Source organism: Pipra filicauda, unplaced genomic scaffold (assembly GCF_003945595.2).
Source record: "Pipra filicauda isolate LSUMZ 115617 unplaced genomic scaffold, ASM394559v2 scaffold2_size9829703_pilon, whole genome shotgun sequence".
In the NCBI taxonomy this organism is placed as follows: Eukaryota; Metazoa; Chordata; class Aves; order Passeriformes; family Pipridae; genus Pipra; species Pipra filicauda.
The window spans coordinates 2,209,486-2,225,939 of NW_024104421.1; the positions used below are offsets into that span (position 1 = coordinate 2,209,486).

General features: G+C 40.9%; 1 protein-coding gene across 15 annotated transcripts in view; it reads left to right on the plus strand.

The window, feature by feature from the left end:
• The window catches only part of MICAL3 (microtubule associated monooxygenase, calponin and LIM domain containing 3), a 167,394-nt gene that overhangs the window by 28,579 nt on the left and 122,361 nt on the right, over positions 1 to 16,454 (plus strand). The window contains exon 2 of one of the 15 annotated variants that reach the window (XM_039383170.1): positions 5,506 to 5,677. The exons of the other annotated variants lie outside the window; for them this stretch is intronic. The gene's annotated coding sequence lies outside the window, so the exon portion shown is untranslated. The remainder of the gene's footprint in view (positions 1 to 5,505; positions 5,678 to 16,454) is intronic. 15 annotated transcript variants of the gene reach the window in all.

Genomic DNA, 16,454 nt, shown 5'->3' on the forward strand with positions numbered 1-16,454 from the left:
TGAGCTTGATGGCCTCTTAGAGGTTTTTAAAGTATGTGATAAATTAATCAACCTGAATTTCATTTAGACTTTGAAGGCCATAACAGGAAAGGCCACCTACACAGTTACACTCCTGTCTTGTTTTTCCCTGTTGCCTTGGATATCTTGCTGTGAGCTGTTAAGGAGAAACTTTCTTGTCAGTGCAGAGTTGATGTTGAATAGGTCTTCTGCAGAAGGTCAGGAACTAGTTTTCCTGCCCTCTTGTACCTGCCTGCTCTTCTGTCCTCCACCACTCTGTGGGGAAAGAATGCTTTATTAGAAGCACACAGTGAAATATATTGCTGCTAATACTTAGTGGAAAGGCAGCAATCAGTCAATCCAGGAGGATTCTTGGTTTTGACAGTGTAAAAGTGGGGAGCTTTCTGCAGAATTGGATGATCTCTTTTGCAGTAACTGTCTCTGCAGTAACTGAGCTCTAATTCAGTTGTGCAGCCTGTTTCATCTCTCTGCACTGTTTCCTCTGACTGTTGTTGGGATGGTATCCTGCAAATTGCTGCCAGTGAACTGACAGTCACATCCTCTCCACAGTTCAGGAGGCAGGGAAGGTTTTTGAAGAATGAGGAAGGAAGGAGAGAAATCCCATCTTAGTTTGTTTGAACTGAGATGGTTCTCACCATCTTGTGCATCAAGCTCAATGGTCCTGAATCACATCACCTGGTCACAGAGGTTCCAGGGTTACTTCCATGTGAGGATAGAGACAGCTTTAGGATCTTGCTTTTGACTCCTGTCTCTGACAGTCTATGTGCTGATGATCTGTCTCCCCTAGTTTTTCCAGCACTGGTGCTAGTTGTCCCCCTTTGAATCTTAACGTTAATATTCTTTCCCAGATCAGAGGCTTGAACTTTGCTCCAGCAACCCTCACTTTTTGTGGCTTTGTGTGAAATGAAATATTTTATTGATAAGTCTCCATTAGTTGGAATAAGTTGTTAACTCTTCAAAGGAAAGATGATGTGCAATAGAGACTGGGAACTCTACAGTGAAGTTCCTTTTTAAAGGACATTCTGTTTGTGTGGGAGTTAGGACTACAAACTCCTATGGTTTTGCACTTTACTCAGAGACTAATATTTGACTTCTGTTCACTTACACAGTAAACCTAGAGATGGTTCTCTCTGAAGTTGCTCTCTGTTGATGAGACTTCACAAATAGATTTAGCAGATGCATAACATAAGCAGTTGGGTCTTAAAGAAATATTAACAGTAGAGTCCATTCACCAAATGTTAACTGAAAGTATATTCATATGTAAGAAGAGCCTGTTAATCCACAGTTATACAAATATCTTGATGGTGATTTATAGGGTGGAAGTTGAAGTCTCCCCTTGGAACTGGCCTGCTAGCTGTGAATTCTGTGATCTTCTCGATATAAAACCACCTAAGTGACTCAGTACATAATGGAGCAGGTTCGCAAATCCCTTATCTACTGATTGCCAAGGCAACTTCTGGGCACATCTGCTCCTCTGGTTGACTCTTTAGCTAAGAGTTCTTTGAAGATTGTAAGTAGTAGGATTGTAGGGCCCTGAAGGGAGATTATCTTTCTGTACTTAATTTCAGGAAGAGTTTGAGTTATTGCCTCCCTCATTTCCCCTTGTCTTAAAGCAGGTAGAAATATGGGGAAGGCTATACTGCCACTCGTGCTGTTTTTACACCCTGCCACTTGTGCTGTTAAAATAAGCTGGGGCTTCATCCTTCTAAGATGTTATCGGTGTTATTTCTATCACTTTATCAGGTGAAGTAGCCTCTTTAAAGCACCCCTAGTTGCATGTTTGTTTAGTGCTTACTGTAAAGCCTTCCTTCTGGATTCAGGAACGCTGCCATGAGGATTCTTTCAAGTTCAGGGCACAGCATGCTTCTTGTGTAAGAGAGCAGCAGGTTTGCTCATTATTCACTGAGTGGTTTCTAAATGCTTGTGGTGCTTCTTAATTGAGAGAAATATTTGGAAGTTGCACTGGTTCGTAGAATCACGGAATGGTTTGAATTGGAAGCAACATTAAAGATCATCTAGTTTCAACCCCCAAGAAGAGCTGGGGAGGGAGGAACTGTGCTGTCCAAAGAAGCCTATTTATAGCATCATCAGAAAAGATAGGCTGGGCACATGGCAGCTGCATACCAACACATCTCCTCTTCTAGAACAACTTGGGTAGGTAACTCTGCTGATCACAGGCTTTTTCTCCTTCCCAGTTGGAGTTGGGCTCAGGCTGATGCAGGGGAGTGGCTGTAGATCTAGCTTTTCTTTTTCTGTCTCTTTGGGTTTAGATTAGATATTAGGAAAAAATTCTTTACTGTGAGGGTGGTGAGGCACTAGAACAGGTTGCCAGAGAAGCTGTGGATTCCCCATCCGTGGCAGTGTTCAAGGTCAGGCTGGATGGAGTTTTGAGCAAACTGGTCTAGTGAAAGATGTCCCTGCCCATGGCAGGGAGTTGGAACTAGATGATCTTTAAGGTTCCTTCCAACCCAAACCATTCCATGATTTTTCTAACAGCATTACTCTAACGTTTGTCAACATTCTTTCCATGTTGCAAAGCTTGGTAGCCATGGCTGGTACAAAGATATTTACATCATCACAACTCCTGCTGAAGAAATTAATTTAAAAAATCCAAATCTCTTCTAGCTAAGAGTGCTAACTTTGAAATTTCTGAATGGTTCAGAAATTTGGTCTTGGTTTCAAGGTAGTCATGGTTCCAGACTGTTCTAGAATGGAGAGAAACAGACTAAAATCAGTCAATATTTGGATTGTTTGAGAGTATATGTAAGACAAAAAGGTTTGCTTCCAGCTCTAATGTAGTTAGTCTAGAACTTGTTGTGCTGGTTTAGAGTTAACCAGCAGGGGAAATGAACTCAACTCAAAGGAGAGATTATAAGTCAGAATAACAATTTACTAAAATAATAGTACAATCATACAAACAAACAATTGGTCTTAACCCACAAAACCCAAATGTATAACCCAGTACCCTGGGGCATGAACAACGTGGTGTTCCTTGGGCCCCGCTTGAGTCCAAAGTAAAGGGAGAGGGGAAGAACCTGCTGGGGGAAGAGCTGTTGCAGTCTGGTCAAAAGTGGTGATTGCAGTCCAGTTGAGGGTGGTCTAAGTCTGGTTGAGAGCGATGAGCTGCAGTCTTTCTCTGGATCCCACAGAGTGGTTCCAAAATGTTCCAAGACTCTAAGATTATATATCCTGCAGTTCAGGCAGGAATGTTCAGTGCTTCCCTCAGGGCGGGGAGCTCCACAAAGGGTGTGAGGACAAGAGCAGCCTCCTATCTCACAGGCCTCTTAACACCTAGTTTATAGAGCCTGAGGAGTCAGGCTCTATGGGCAGAGGGTGCGAATAGTCTATTCACAACGGTTTCTGGGAAATGGCATGGAAGGCTATAGAATACACAGTTTTGGGTTACACCCATACCATGATGAACTGGTCTCAGTTGTCCTAACTAGGACACTTGTTTACTGCTGTGTGGAGATATCATAATGAAGAAAATGCAGAGCTGTAAATACAAGTAGTTGTGACTGATGGGAAGAGATTTAAGCTGCTTCTCAAAGTTATGTGGTAGAGCTGTTGCCTTTCAGTTTAGTTCCTCCCTTCAGGAGTTTCATGGTCCCCATATACCAACCTCAGCTCTAGAGGAAGTTGGATTTATTTGAAATGGACAATGGCTGCAAGTGTGATGCCTTTCTCAAGAGACAGCATCAAATATTAGGTTTTATTCTTAAATAATAATTGTTTAAAAGAATAATGCAGCTGGTTGTAACTTGCATAAAAGCTTATTTGAGGGACATCATGTGGGATAAAGCATGAAGAACTGAGATTGGCAAGGTCTTGAGTCTTGGAAATGCTGCTGCATTTGATATTTAGTCCTCTAAGTAGTCAGGGTAAGGAGTATATGTGGGGAACAATAAGAATAATGAAAAGGGATGGAACTTTAAATAAACAAATATCTACCTTTGAATATGAAACACCCGGAGGCTTATGTGTTTCATAATCAACAAAATAAACATACATGGGGGTGTGTGTGGAAATCCACCTACTCTTAAAATGTACTTTTGATATTCGTACTCCCAAAAAATTGTTTCGGTGAGATGAACATAGTTATGTGGAATAGGTTTTGTCAGGGATAAGAAAACAAGCCCAGAAATATGACCTGACAGGGAAGGTTCTGACAGGATATTTTCAAGAGGCACTTGTGCTAACCTGTCCTTCCTTGCTGGTGCAAAAATGTGGTGTATGCAGGCCAGTCTCTTTTTCCTCTGCTGAAATCTAATTTTTGGAGACTGGGAGAGAACAGTTTTTATATCTTTGATCTCAAACTGTCCATAACGTAACAGGTCTAGTCATCATCCTTACATCTGAGTCTCATCTGGTGTCAGGAGTTGATCATTCACCATACTAACAGCTCCTAACTTGCACGGCTGTTGGTGGGAAGCAGGGCACTGATCAGCTGGTAGGCTGTTTGATGGGAGAGGAATGGGTATGTCCAGTGTTACTATGTGATTCCACCTTCCTCCTGCCCCACCACTCTGTGCTGAGGGACGTATTTGATGAGCTCATGTGATCTCCATGGTTGTGTTATGTGAATTGAAATTGTGTCTGTACCTGCCTGTTGTTGAAAAGAAGCCATCCCTCCTTTTGCTTCCTCTCACTTTGTGTACCTTCCTTTCCCTTTCTTGCTTTGAAGCACCCAAAATGCTCTGAACTTCAAACTGAGTAGGAGAAGGGTCTGTCTTCTGTCATTCTATCTTATTCTGGAGTCTCAGAGTCTGTCACAGGTGCTCAAGAGTGGCAGATGTATCTTGCTTCTAGAAACCAGCACCTTTGTGTGTGTAAAACATGCCCTTGGCAAGAAATGCCAGATAGCTTGTTTTGAACAGCAACAAGCCCTAATTCAGATGTTTCCTGCTTCAGAGAGCTTATTTGCAAATGACATCGCTCTCCTCATAACCTTCACTTAGTATCCTTTAGTCTAAAAATAATTACTGCTTGTGCGAGATTTCAAGGACTAATACTTGGCTTATTTTCAGCAGGAGGCCGACAGGTTTTTTAAGATTGATTTGTGTAATAGTTTATAAACAAAAAATTTTGACTGGACAATGGAACGCTCAAAACCTGACCCTTAGTAAACTGTTTATATTTTGCATATTTCAACACACATATTATTTTCTTAAAGAGCATAAATATTCATGTGGTTTCCTCTGTCCCTTTAGGCCATTATTTTCTGGGTCAAGAATTGGTCAAGAGAGCATGTAAGGTACTACAAATTGAGACATACTCGTGTGCCAGTTATCTTTAGGTCCTTGAGGCAGCAGTAGTGAAACACACCTTTGTGCTCTGAGTGTTTTCCTTTTCCCTTCAGAATCTATTCAGGACCAAGTCTTGTTGCTGTATGCTGATCAAACAGTTTTGTTTTCAGTGCCTAAATGGCTTCAGAAATTAGACTTGAAAGGCTTATGTGTTTCCCTCATTTTGTTTTGTTCTGTCAAGGTTAGCAACGCATCAGCTGTGGAGAGAAGGAGTTCCAGGTTTGTAGCACAGCAGCTTTGAAGAGAGCAGGTCTGTGAGTGAGCACTGCTTGGAGAGGCCTCTCAGCAGAGCAGTTAAAAAGGTGCTTGTGCAGCATGATTCATCTTAAGAGCTACAATACAGGAGAATGCAGGTAATTGTAGCTTCCCCTCTTTATAACACCCAAGGCTTATCTCTGAGTGCCTAAGGTGCATCAGGAAAGAGGAATCTTGCTGTGGTAACCTCTAGGAACCCTGTTGTGGATGCAGGTCCTGCTGTACCTGACACTCCCAGGGAAGGGGCTGCCTTTACCTGGTGCATTTGTAGAGCTCAGTGTGTGACCAGATGCTGTGGCAAAAAGCTCAGCCTGGAGAACAGCGGAGTGCACAGACTGTCTGACACTTGGGTGCTCTTAAGAACATGACAGAACCTTTTGGATTTTTGGGTTGTGGTTTGTTTTTTGGTTTTGGTTTGGTTTTTTTAATTGTCCTTAGTCTTTCTCCCCATGCCATCTTCGGAAAATAGTGAGGCAGCTGTGTAGCCTTGTGATTGAAGATTGTGAGAGAGGAATCAGAGATGCTACCATGGAAAAAACTTTAAAGGCTAATAAAAGCAGTTACCATTAGTAGACTTTTAATATTCTAATATTGGACCAAACAGAACTAGTAGATTGATGAGGTGTTGAAGCAGCACCTTTTTGGTCACATTCTCCATGTAGTGAAACTTGCCACAGGTTCTGTCCGTAACAAACTGGAGTTTTGGTATTAACCTGAGCTGGGACAGTTGACAAAAGTCTGACAAGGAGTGTTGTGCAGTTCACGTGGCTGTGGAGCCTTGATAAATGGCTGGTTGGCAGACTCTGTTGCTGTAGCAAGGGTGGAGGCTGTCAGCTCTGTGGTGTTGCCTGTTCCTTTGCATTTCAGGGTGGTGGTAACTGGATCTGAAAGTGGTATTTTTTTTGTGGTCTTTTTAGTTGCTGTGTTTTGGGTTTTTTTTATGTTCTGTGGGTTTTTTTGTTACTATTTGGCCAGTGATCTGCAGTATGATGGCAAGAAGTCTTGTAGTGTTTTCCAAGGCTTGCCTAACTCTAGGAGCCAGAATTGTTCTGTCTGCCTGATGCTAAATTCTTTTCTCCCGCCCCTTATTGTTCAATCCTCACTTAACAAGCTGTTTGAAGAGCAGAGTTTGACCATGTTAGTAATCTCAAGATCGTGAAGATAAAATCTTAAGTGAAGTTGTCAATCAACAAAGGGATTAAAGAATGTATTCTAAAATCTGCTGGGGTAATAGAAAATTCTGAATATTCAAGAAGAGGAAAGGCGTGTCAAGGCGAAGAAAGGAGAGTAGTTTCTAGAGGCTTAAAGATGACTGTAAAAGCATATTTACTAGTTGTTCTGTTTTTCTAGGGGAATAACAGCTGCCACAGTTAAAGAAGGTTCCATTTCAAGAATTTCCCGTATTCACGGGTTACAAGGTGACTTGGCATAGCCAACAGTCAACATGTGGAGCACTTCAGTTTAGGGTCATCAGTTCAAACACAGCCCTGGTCAGCAGTGGAAGAAAGCTGTTGCCACAGGAGGTTTTTTAATGAAGAGAGCTGGCAATCTGTCAGGCTCTTAGGGCATGGCTTTCTGCAAAACGACCATAAATGGTACTTGCAAATAAACTTGGAGTCAAAGAATTAAGCAGGTGTCAATGATAATCCAAAGAAATGAAGTAGGCATACAGGGCATTGAACACTCGTGCTTGTACAGATGATAAATGGAGTGTTTATACATTCCTTTATGAACTTCAAATAAGAAAAAATAGTCAGTGAAGTGGTGAGAAGCTTCTGACTACATCATCTACATTTTCACTGTCCAGATAAAAATAGAAACCCATAATGGTAACACTGCTGGGTAGGCTGGGCCCCAGTAAAGCTGTGCTTTCATGGTCAGAATATGCAGTCCTTGAGTTCCTTTTGACTTCACTCACCTTTTTCTGTGCACCAAACTACCACTTTTTTGCAGTGGCTTTTTCGGAGTCCTGTCTAGTTGTGACACTTGTATGTGCTGTTCCTTGGAGGTGCTGTTCTGCTGTGGTGAGATTGAGGCTGACTTTCCTGGAGTCAGAAGCCAAGTGCTTAATTCCTGGGGAAAACTAAAGTCTTCCTCTGTTGTCCTCTTAGGAGCTTTGCGTGGAACATCCTTGCCCTTCCACCTACCCTCAGAGGGAAGGATGAGATGGTGTCACTTCTTTCTACCTCCCATTGCCATTGTTTGGGGTTTGGTTTAATGATTTGCCTGAGCAGCTGAGGAAGTTGTCTTAGCGTGGTGCAGCATTTTGTAAACACAACATTTGTACTGCAATTTTCTTGTTGTCTTCTCCGGCCCACTCAGTCTTTTTCCACCTCCCCCCACATGCGTGGTCTAAGCCAAGCTAGACAGCTCTATTCATGCAAACCTAGTTATTCCTTAGGGAAGAAACAACAAATGAAAGTAACTGACCCTGAAGCTTCTTACTGAGAATAGCAATGCTAAAAGCTGTTCTGCCTGGAGATGTGAACTTAAAATAGGTCTCAAAACAAAACTGCTTTTTTGTCTTTTCCTTTTCTATCCCAGTCTTGCCACACTGTGGTCAGAAATCCTTCTTTTAAAAAGTTTATGACAGTTTTGGATATTTTCTTTGACTGAAATCAAAGTCTACTCTGACATGAAATCATCTGCTTTAGGGAGAGAGAACCAACTGCCACATCACCAGGGTTCTGTCTGCCCACCACCCCTGGGTGTGTATGACGGGGAGAAAGAATGATAGTACTCAGTTTGTGCTGAAGAGTCTGTATGTGCTCGAAGAATTTCAGCTTAGAGTCTCGTGGCTGCTGCTATTATGATTTTACCTGATTCACCCTTGCCCTTCAAAACACAGATGAGATTCCTGCTTTCCACCTGCACCTCTTTCACTCGCTGCCAAGGAGTGCATAGTTTAATGGATGAGCTGAACTCTGCCTGTCCTGCCTTGGTTGTAGGTGGTGACGTAAGTGTGCATAATTGAAATGCATCGATTTCCCTGGAGTGCAGAATTGAAAAGCAGGAGGTTGGCCAGCAGGATATGTGCTCTTGGGCTAGAGTAAGAGTGAAGTAAGGGAGCAAAAATGCTGGAGCAGCTTGCTTTGCTTTGTTGCACCATGTAAGTGACAGCAGCCTCAGTTGAGAATTCAGGAATTGCTTGGAAATGGCCAAATTTTGTGTTGCAATCAAATAGACCTCCTCATAATGAAGGCTTTGTGGAGGCTGTTGTAGCTCTCCTTTAAAATGGTGGCAAGCTGGCAAAAAGTGCAGATTAAAAAAAGTGGGGGTTAAAGACTTGAGACTGAACACAAACTGAATGACACCAATTGAAATTAGTTGTTGCCTTATCTTGTCCAGCATTTTTTTCCAATAATCTCTCACCTTGCTGCTCTGAAGAGTAAATAGATTTTATAGTGAGCACAGTATGTGCTTTCCTGGTCACAGGATTGTTTCCAATTAAACTTGTCTTCCTGTTTCTCTAAACCTTCTCCCTTCTGGATCTTGGCTGCACTTGTTACCTGTATAACTCAGATTTCATGATGCCACATGAAAATCCCTGCTGATTCGAAAAAAAAAATAAGATCTAGGCTGGGTTGTTCAGCTTAATCATAACCCTTTAGAGATTCTGGAGGACTGTGTATTTTGGCTCTGGGAAGAAAGATGAAAAATTGTTGTAGAAATGGTAGTTGTTCAAGCTGTGGTTGCTTTTTGCCTGCTTAGGCGAGGTTTAATTAGCTGCTTCCTTGAAAACATATAATAATTGTGATATCTTTAGCTGCTTTGTGGTACAACTTCACCCCATGAAAGACAGAACTTCACCAATTGTTTACATTTTCCTGAACAAAACATATTCCAGGAGAATAGGCATGCTCTGGAGCTCTGCTCTTTGTGCAGCTTGCTAGCTGAAGATGGTAAGTCAGAAAGGTTTACAAGGTGAATAAAAGGAATTTCTGGAAATTAGATTTTTTGGACCATATTTTTGATTCAGAGCCATATTGGCAGCTCACACCTTTTTCTTTTGTTGAGAGGAACTCTCTATGTAAATAAAGTATGGAAGCTTCTGAAGTGTTGCTCTGAATTCCTAGATAATTAGATGAGAACACTTTAAAAAGAGCAGGATCCAGAACCTAAAGCTTGATCTTTTGAAAGTTACAATACACCCAATGTATTGTTTGTCACTACAGATGGGCAGTGAAACTGTCTCCTTTGTATGCTTCCTCCTTTTTTTTTTTCCTGTGCTTACCTCTACCTCTCCATCTGAAATTTGTGCGTGGAAACATGCCCATCAGTTGTCACAGATTCTCTATGTTCCCTGTGTCAGGATTCCAAAAGAAAGAGGATCAAGATTATCATTTTATCATGCTCCAGACCTGCGTGGAAGAGGGCTTGAGGGAGAATGTCTTTGGACACTCATGAGAAGTCTCAGGTGCTGACCTGTGAACTCAGTGAGATAAATGTATTTTGTCAGGCACCCAACCAAGAGCTCTGAGAACATTTGTGGAGAGTGTGACAAATATTGCATTTCAAATGTTCTATCTTTAAACATCAAACATTATGGTAATTTACATCCCACGAGCCTATTACCCTTGCACAAAAATAAATCTCTGGATATTTGTATAATTTTCTTGCAAAATTATAGGCAACATAATCTAGACAGCTAAGGCTTATTCCTCCTGTTATTTTTTTTTAAATAGTCTAATTTTAAGTTACTTGAACAACAGACTTCCATAACTTCCCTTGAGTGTGCCAAGTTGATAATAGAGCAAACATTGAGTTTGACTCTATTCCACGGCACTCCTGAGGAGGGTATGAGCTTTTCTTTACTGCTTTGTCACAGTTCCTGATGGCAGCCCTTTGGACTGCCCTGATTGATGTTCCTCCAGTTTTTTTTGGGAGCTAGTTAGCTGTAGCCTTAAAAAGTCAGATTAAGATCCTGGAAGAAAATTCTGCTTAGTATGCAGCTCATATGAGTGCAAGAAAAAGGCAGTGATAAATCTACAGGTTTTTAAAACTGAAGTTAAATATGAGGACTTTAAAAGAGCAATTGGAGCCCTTCTTAAAGGGGTAAGCAAGGTGAAATATGACTGCATTTTTAAAAAGGCGTTTCCTTAAAGCGTCCTGAGGACCTAAACTTAGTGGTAGATCCAGACAAATAATTTTTATTCTTTCTTTGACAGTAAGCAGGCTGAGTGTTCTTGGCTTTGCTTATGCAACTTCTAGTTAAACTTAGTGGTACTGCAACTTAAAAAAAAAAAAAAGGGGAACTTTTTTCCCCAGACATGTTGTCATACTGAGATGATTGGAACTGCAGAATTTTTTAAAATACTGACATAAATATTTTCCTCTGCCAAGACCTTGTTGATTTTTAGGGGTTTTTTTGTTGTTTTTTTTTTTTCAGCCTTTCACTGACTTTGAAAACTGAGGGTGAGATGATTACATTTATTGCAGCCTCTGCCCTAAGGTGTAACAATATCTACATCTTCATGATTTGCATAAAACAGCTGAAAATCCCACAGTTGCCTAAGGGATCAATCCCATCTCACACAAAGCTTGTGTTTCTTTTCCTCTTCATTTCTGTTGTGATAGCTGTGCCATGTGAGGAGCCGGATCAAATCTCTGACCCGACCGAAGAGGCTGCTCGTGTTTGGTTAGGCCAGAGAGGTGCCAGCATGGCCTTCAGCTGATACTCATTTCCAAAATCAGGGGAAAGGGAATCAAATACCTTTCAGTGGTAGCATGAGTAGATATCCTAAATAAATAAATTTAAGCGAAGATGGACCCATATGCATGGAGATCCTGGCTGCGTCTGCTATTACACCCTCTAATTATGCATTAACAGGAAGGTTGTGTGGCTGGGTTTGTGACCACAGAAGTGCTGTTGTTCCTTTCTGCATTCTCATTAAGAACTTAATAGTACTGTCTGATATGATTTAATAAACCCAGTGAAACCACAGGACTGGAAGAGAAAGTTGTAAAATTCAGGAACTGGTTTTGATGAACAAGAATGTTGTCTTTGGCCTTTTTGAAGGCAAAAATGTCTGTTAGCACTTCTGTTTTGGACACAGGTACTGAATTTTCTCTTGATCATGTTTGGCTGAGATTGCATTTTAAAATGCTCAATTTTAAGAAATGTATGCTACAGTGATCTGAATAAATTTTGAAATTTAGAATGAAAACATATCAAGAAGTAAAAGAAAAAAAGCTTAAGAGATTGTGTTCTTTGTTCTCACAGCACTATAAATGTAGGAAAAGCATAACATTTAATTCTTCCGAGATACATTTACAGAGTTCAGCGTAGCTCACTTGCTGGTGATGGATAACAGAGCTTTCCCTCTGGAATCTCTAGTGCCATTCCAGAGCAATTATTGGTGACTGAAATAGTCTCAGAAGCTTACAAAGCAAGCAGCAGATTTTGGAAGATTTCTCTGTCTTAGGAACTGTTCCCTATATTGTTCTTGGCAATTTGAAATGGAAAGATAGTATTGCAAGGAGACCCTTCTTGAAGGGTCTCTTCACTGCATCTAAAGAAAGAGAGGAAAAAAACCACCAACTGTGGCTTTTCCTGCTCATTCTGTTTGTGGCAGATTCAGACCTCAAAGCAACTAAAACCACTTCGGTTGCATTATCTCAGAACATCATATCACAATTATTATTAGGTATGCCAAGATATGTTTAACTCTTTCAGTTAATTTTTTAGTGTTTTTAATATAGTCTAAACAAACCTACACTGCCTTTTCTTTCATTAAACAGTGAACTAGAGAGCTCAAGGAAGCATTTAAGTAATTAATTTATTTGAACTTAGCAATGTTAAGGAAGCAAGTTTTAAAATTAGGCACTTTTATTCCTGCCAAAACCTTAATGCCCTGTTCAAAGGTTGGTGTTTGAAATGGGCCTTGAAGAATTGAATTTTAAGGATTGTAGGAGCAGGAGAGTGTAATAATTTGTATTATGTCTCCTTGGGATGTGCTTTTTATTTACTACTGGAGGAGCCAGGTTAGGTCACATAAAATCTGGAATACTCAGTAATTTCAAAACTGCACTTGTGCAGATTTCTCTCTTTAAATGAAAACAAGCTTGATTTTAAAAACAGGGTCTCTGACTTTTCTTTTTATGCAAAGGGAAGGATGCAAATACAGGTATCAAAAGCAGAAGAAACTCAGTGAATACTTCTGCAATAAGTAGTTGACCTCTTTAGGCTAAAGACTTGATTCAAGTATTGGCTAGAAGTTGTTGTTTTGGATATTTTCTGCCAAGTTTCAGCATAAATTCCCAAGTTTATGAACAATTCTGCACTGTAACAGTGTATGGCAATGTTGTAGCTGAATTTTAGCCTTGCATCCCTACCTGGGCTGCCTGCTGTGAGAAGGGAGGCACTGATGCTGTGCACTAAGGACAGTAGAAGAGGTTTCTCATTTTCAGTGCTTGTGGTATTCATGTCTAGACTAAGCCCTTTCTAAGTCTAGACTGAAGGTTTTTTCCCTGTAAAAGGCTTAGTGCTACTTTCCCTGGTTGCCAGAGGATTTGAGTGGCGATAGTTGTTTTCTAAATACTCATACATACTTTTTTTTTTTTTGGTTAACAAAAGTTCTTTTTAGTCTAAACTTGTGACTGGAGGACCTCAGTGTTGGATTTGCAGGGCTTGCAATTAGTTTCAGGCCAGTTAATGAAAGCAATGCTCAATCTTTCCTAGGCCTTACCCCTTTATAGGTACTGAGATGATTAACTTCACTTTTAGACTGCTTGGCAGGAACATACTCCCAGCTTTGACCTGATAATCTTTTCAAATCCTGTCTCCAGACCCTCCTGTTAGGGGATGAGGAAAGGAAGACAGACCCTGGGCATAAGAGGACTGACCTGCTAGAGGTTCTTCAGTCCCACATCCATGTGTGTAATAGAATTCCACTAAACAAGGCCTTTTTCTAAGTCTTTGTAGGTTCAATCTGCTCTGCTGGTTTCTTAACCTGTCTTCCCCCATAACTGACTTTTTTCTTTTTCTTGCAGGATCACTTGCTTTTCCAAGTACTTGTAAGTAACTACCATAAACTGACACTAGAAACAGCTTCTCGTCCCAGAGGTGAACCTTATTTTATTGAGTTCTTCATATGTCAGAATTAAAATGGCAATCCTGCAAGAACTAAAGCCTCTTGATTGCACCAAAACTGAACCAGGAGTCTTTGGATTCTACAGATATCTACTGTTTTAAATCATGCTGGCATGTTGCAAGTCATCCAAAATGTGGTTTTTAAAGGCAAAGGCAGATAACTTAAAATTCAAGTGGTAAATTTTTGATTCTTCTCTGTACATCAGCGTTACCTTTCCTCACAGCCTTGTAACAGTGACAATACAGGATAAGAGAATAATCTCTGCTTTGAACTATCTATTTAAAACGTTGTGGTTTGGTTGCCAACTGGAAAACTATTCCTTTGTGGCCCCACTGCCAGGAATTGCACTCTGCCCTCAGAAAATATAACATGGATTTTATTTATTTATTTATTTTACTATTAGGTGTGAATATCTTTTTTGATGTCATTAGGTGGCACTTCCGTAAGGCACCTTGTAAGAAACTCACATGTTCTGGGTCAACATCTGGACCAATGCGACACTCAATCACTTCTGGAGGTTCTCTTCAGTGTTATTTTTATGATTCTACCAGTGCTTGTTTACTGCAAATTCAGATGTCACCAAACTTGACCAGTAAGAACTATTTTCAAGGAGAGAAGAGACAGATTATTTGAACCCTTGGGCTTAGGTATTGCCCTTGTTTAGAAAGTAGAATGTAAAATGGGATTCACAGCTACAGTGCCATCTACTAGAGAAGTTTCATGTGTTATCTGCATGGGTTAAGCTTTCTTTTGTTTAATGTTCCATGAGGCCTGGGAATAAACACTTCAGTTTGTTTCAGGGTAAGGAGGAAATCTGAGGATCTTATGAGTTTCACGAATATAGGGGAAAAAGTGACTTGCTGCTTTTGGCTCTCTTGACTTTACCTTTTAGGGTGATGTGTGCTGGGACTTGGGTATCTATCCTCTCTTGCATTGCTTGGTTACATAAAAATTAATTTGCCTGGAAGTTATATATGCAGGTCTGTCTGTTGCAAGAGATATTACGTTAGGTTTAAAGCATCCCTTGTGACTCCATCCTTGGAGATACTCAAAACCTGACTGGGCACAGTCCTGAGTAACCTGTTCTAGCTGACTCTGCTTTGAGCAGTAGGATCAAACTAAGCAATCTCCAGAGGTCTTTTCCAGCCTTAATTATTCTGTGGTATTGTGACTCTCAATTTCTTAGTTTGGCCCACTCCTCAAATTAGAGTTTTAAACAAGGTAGATTGGTGGATTTCCCTAATCAACAGCCAAATCAAGTTTCCTAACTGAGAAAAGGAAACATGTATGTCTTTCCTCAGAAATGATCTTACTTCTTCTGTAGCCAAATAATGATCTGATGAAAGCTAATGGCATGGCAGCCCTTCAATTTAATCCTAGCAGGCTCACCTTAGCACTAACTCTTGTTGTTGAGTGTAGCCTAGATGGGACAGACTAGTTTTCCTTTGCATTCACATGCTGTTTTTCCACGAATGGATTTTAACTACTTGTGTTCAGTGAAGGAAGCCAGAAAGGGAGCAGGCTGGAAGCTTCTATGCTGCATCCTGTCTGTAGAAAAGGTGGCTGAGAGAGTGAAGCCTGGACACTCCAGTCACAAAGCATCTTTGCCTTTCTGTGAAAGGAAAGCTGATCTTCTTCACTTCAGTTGGTCATTTGTCCTTGCAGCATGGTGTGTCTGTGGAGGTCACACCCAACACCTTTTAGGCTGACCTGAGGTAGGACTGAAATAGATGTGGGCGCAGGTTGTGTGCGTGATGTTCAGCTGCTAGGTGGAAATCAAACCCACCTTTGGTAATGGATTGTTTGTTTGCAAGTGTTTTGCATCCACATTTGCCTTGCTGCAGCTGGCTGTTGCAGTGTTGTAAGCTTCTCTCACAGGTTCCCTACGCTGCTTTCAATTCTTCCAGGGAAAGCAGCATTTAATAGCAAGGTACCCATCTTGTTGGCCGTTTTGATTAGGTGTTGCCTGGCTATAAATTTGCTTACATAAGCTCATGTTAATGTAGCATGTGGTATAACTAATAAAATAGCTACGAGTGAACTGCCATGTCCCCTGGAGTGGAGGAACATGGGAGTCTAATGCTTAGATCCAGACATACAGAGGCTGGAAGTGCTCTGAGTCCGTGAAGAAGTGTGTGGGTACCACTGGTGTTCTCTCCTGTGTGTCTTGTGAGTTACTGAAGTACCTAAATGTTGTGTAACCTTAAGGTTACTCCTGCAGCCTATACAGAGATGAGCTCTGAGACCTGCAATGCAAAACACTGGCAGACTGTTTTCTCCAAAACTAAGAATTATGATGGGCATAGGGGCACTTGGAAACTAGAGAAGGGACCAGCCCTTGTAGCCAGTGAACAATACTGTATTATGCTTGTCAGGGACATTTCATTACAGCTGGATACTGTGAACTTGCTGCTTTGTTCTGTTTCTCGAAGATATTACCACATCTTAATCTATGGCTGCTTAGAAATGTACCAGCAACTTTGGACTGAAGTCATAGACATGTCTAAGTACTGATCTTTCTGTTAAACTTGAGACCCTGCTGATCTGCTTAATGGCTGTATTACTGCCAGATCTGAGGAGTTAGGCAGGGGACTAATGAAAGTGAAGTTACTGTTGCGTAGCATATGTGGAAAAGGGAGAGCCAACCTTGTTCAGTATCAGATTAGAGCAATCCTGAATCAACCACAGTGTTGGGGTATTTGAGATATTTTTAAGAGCAATTCAAAGACACAAAATATTTTTTCTTCTTTCAGGATAATGGACTCCTGGGCAGTAAAATATG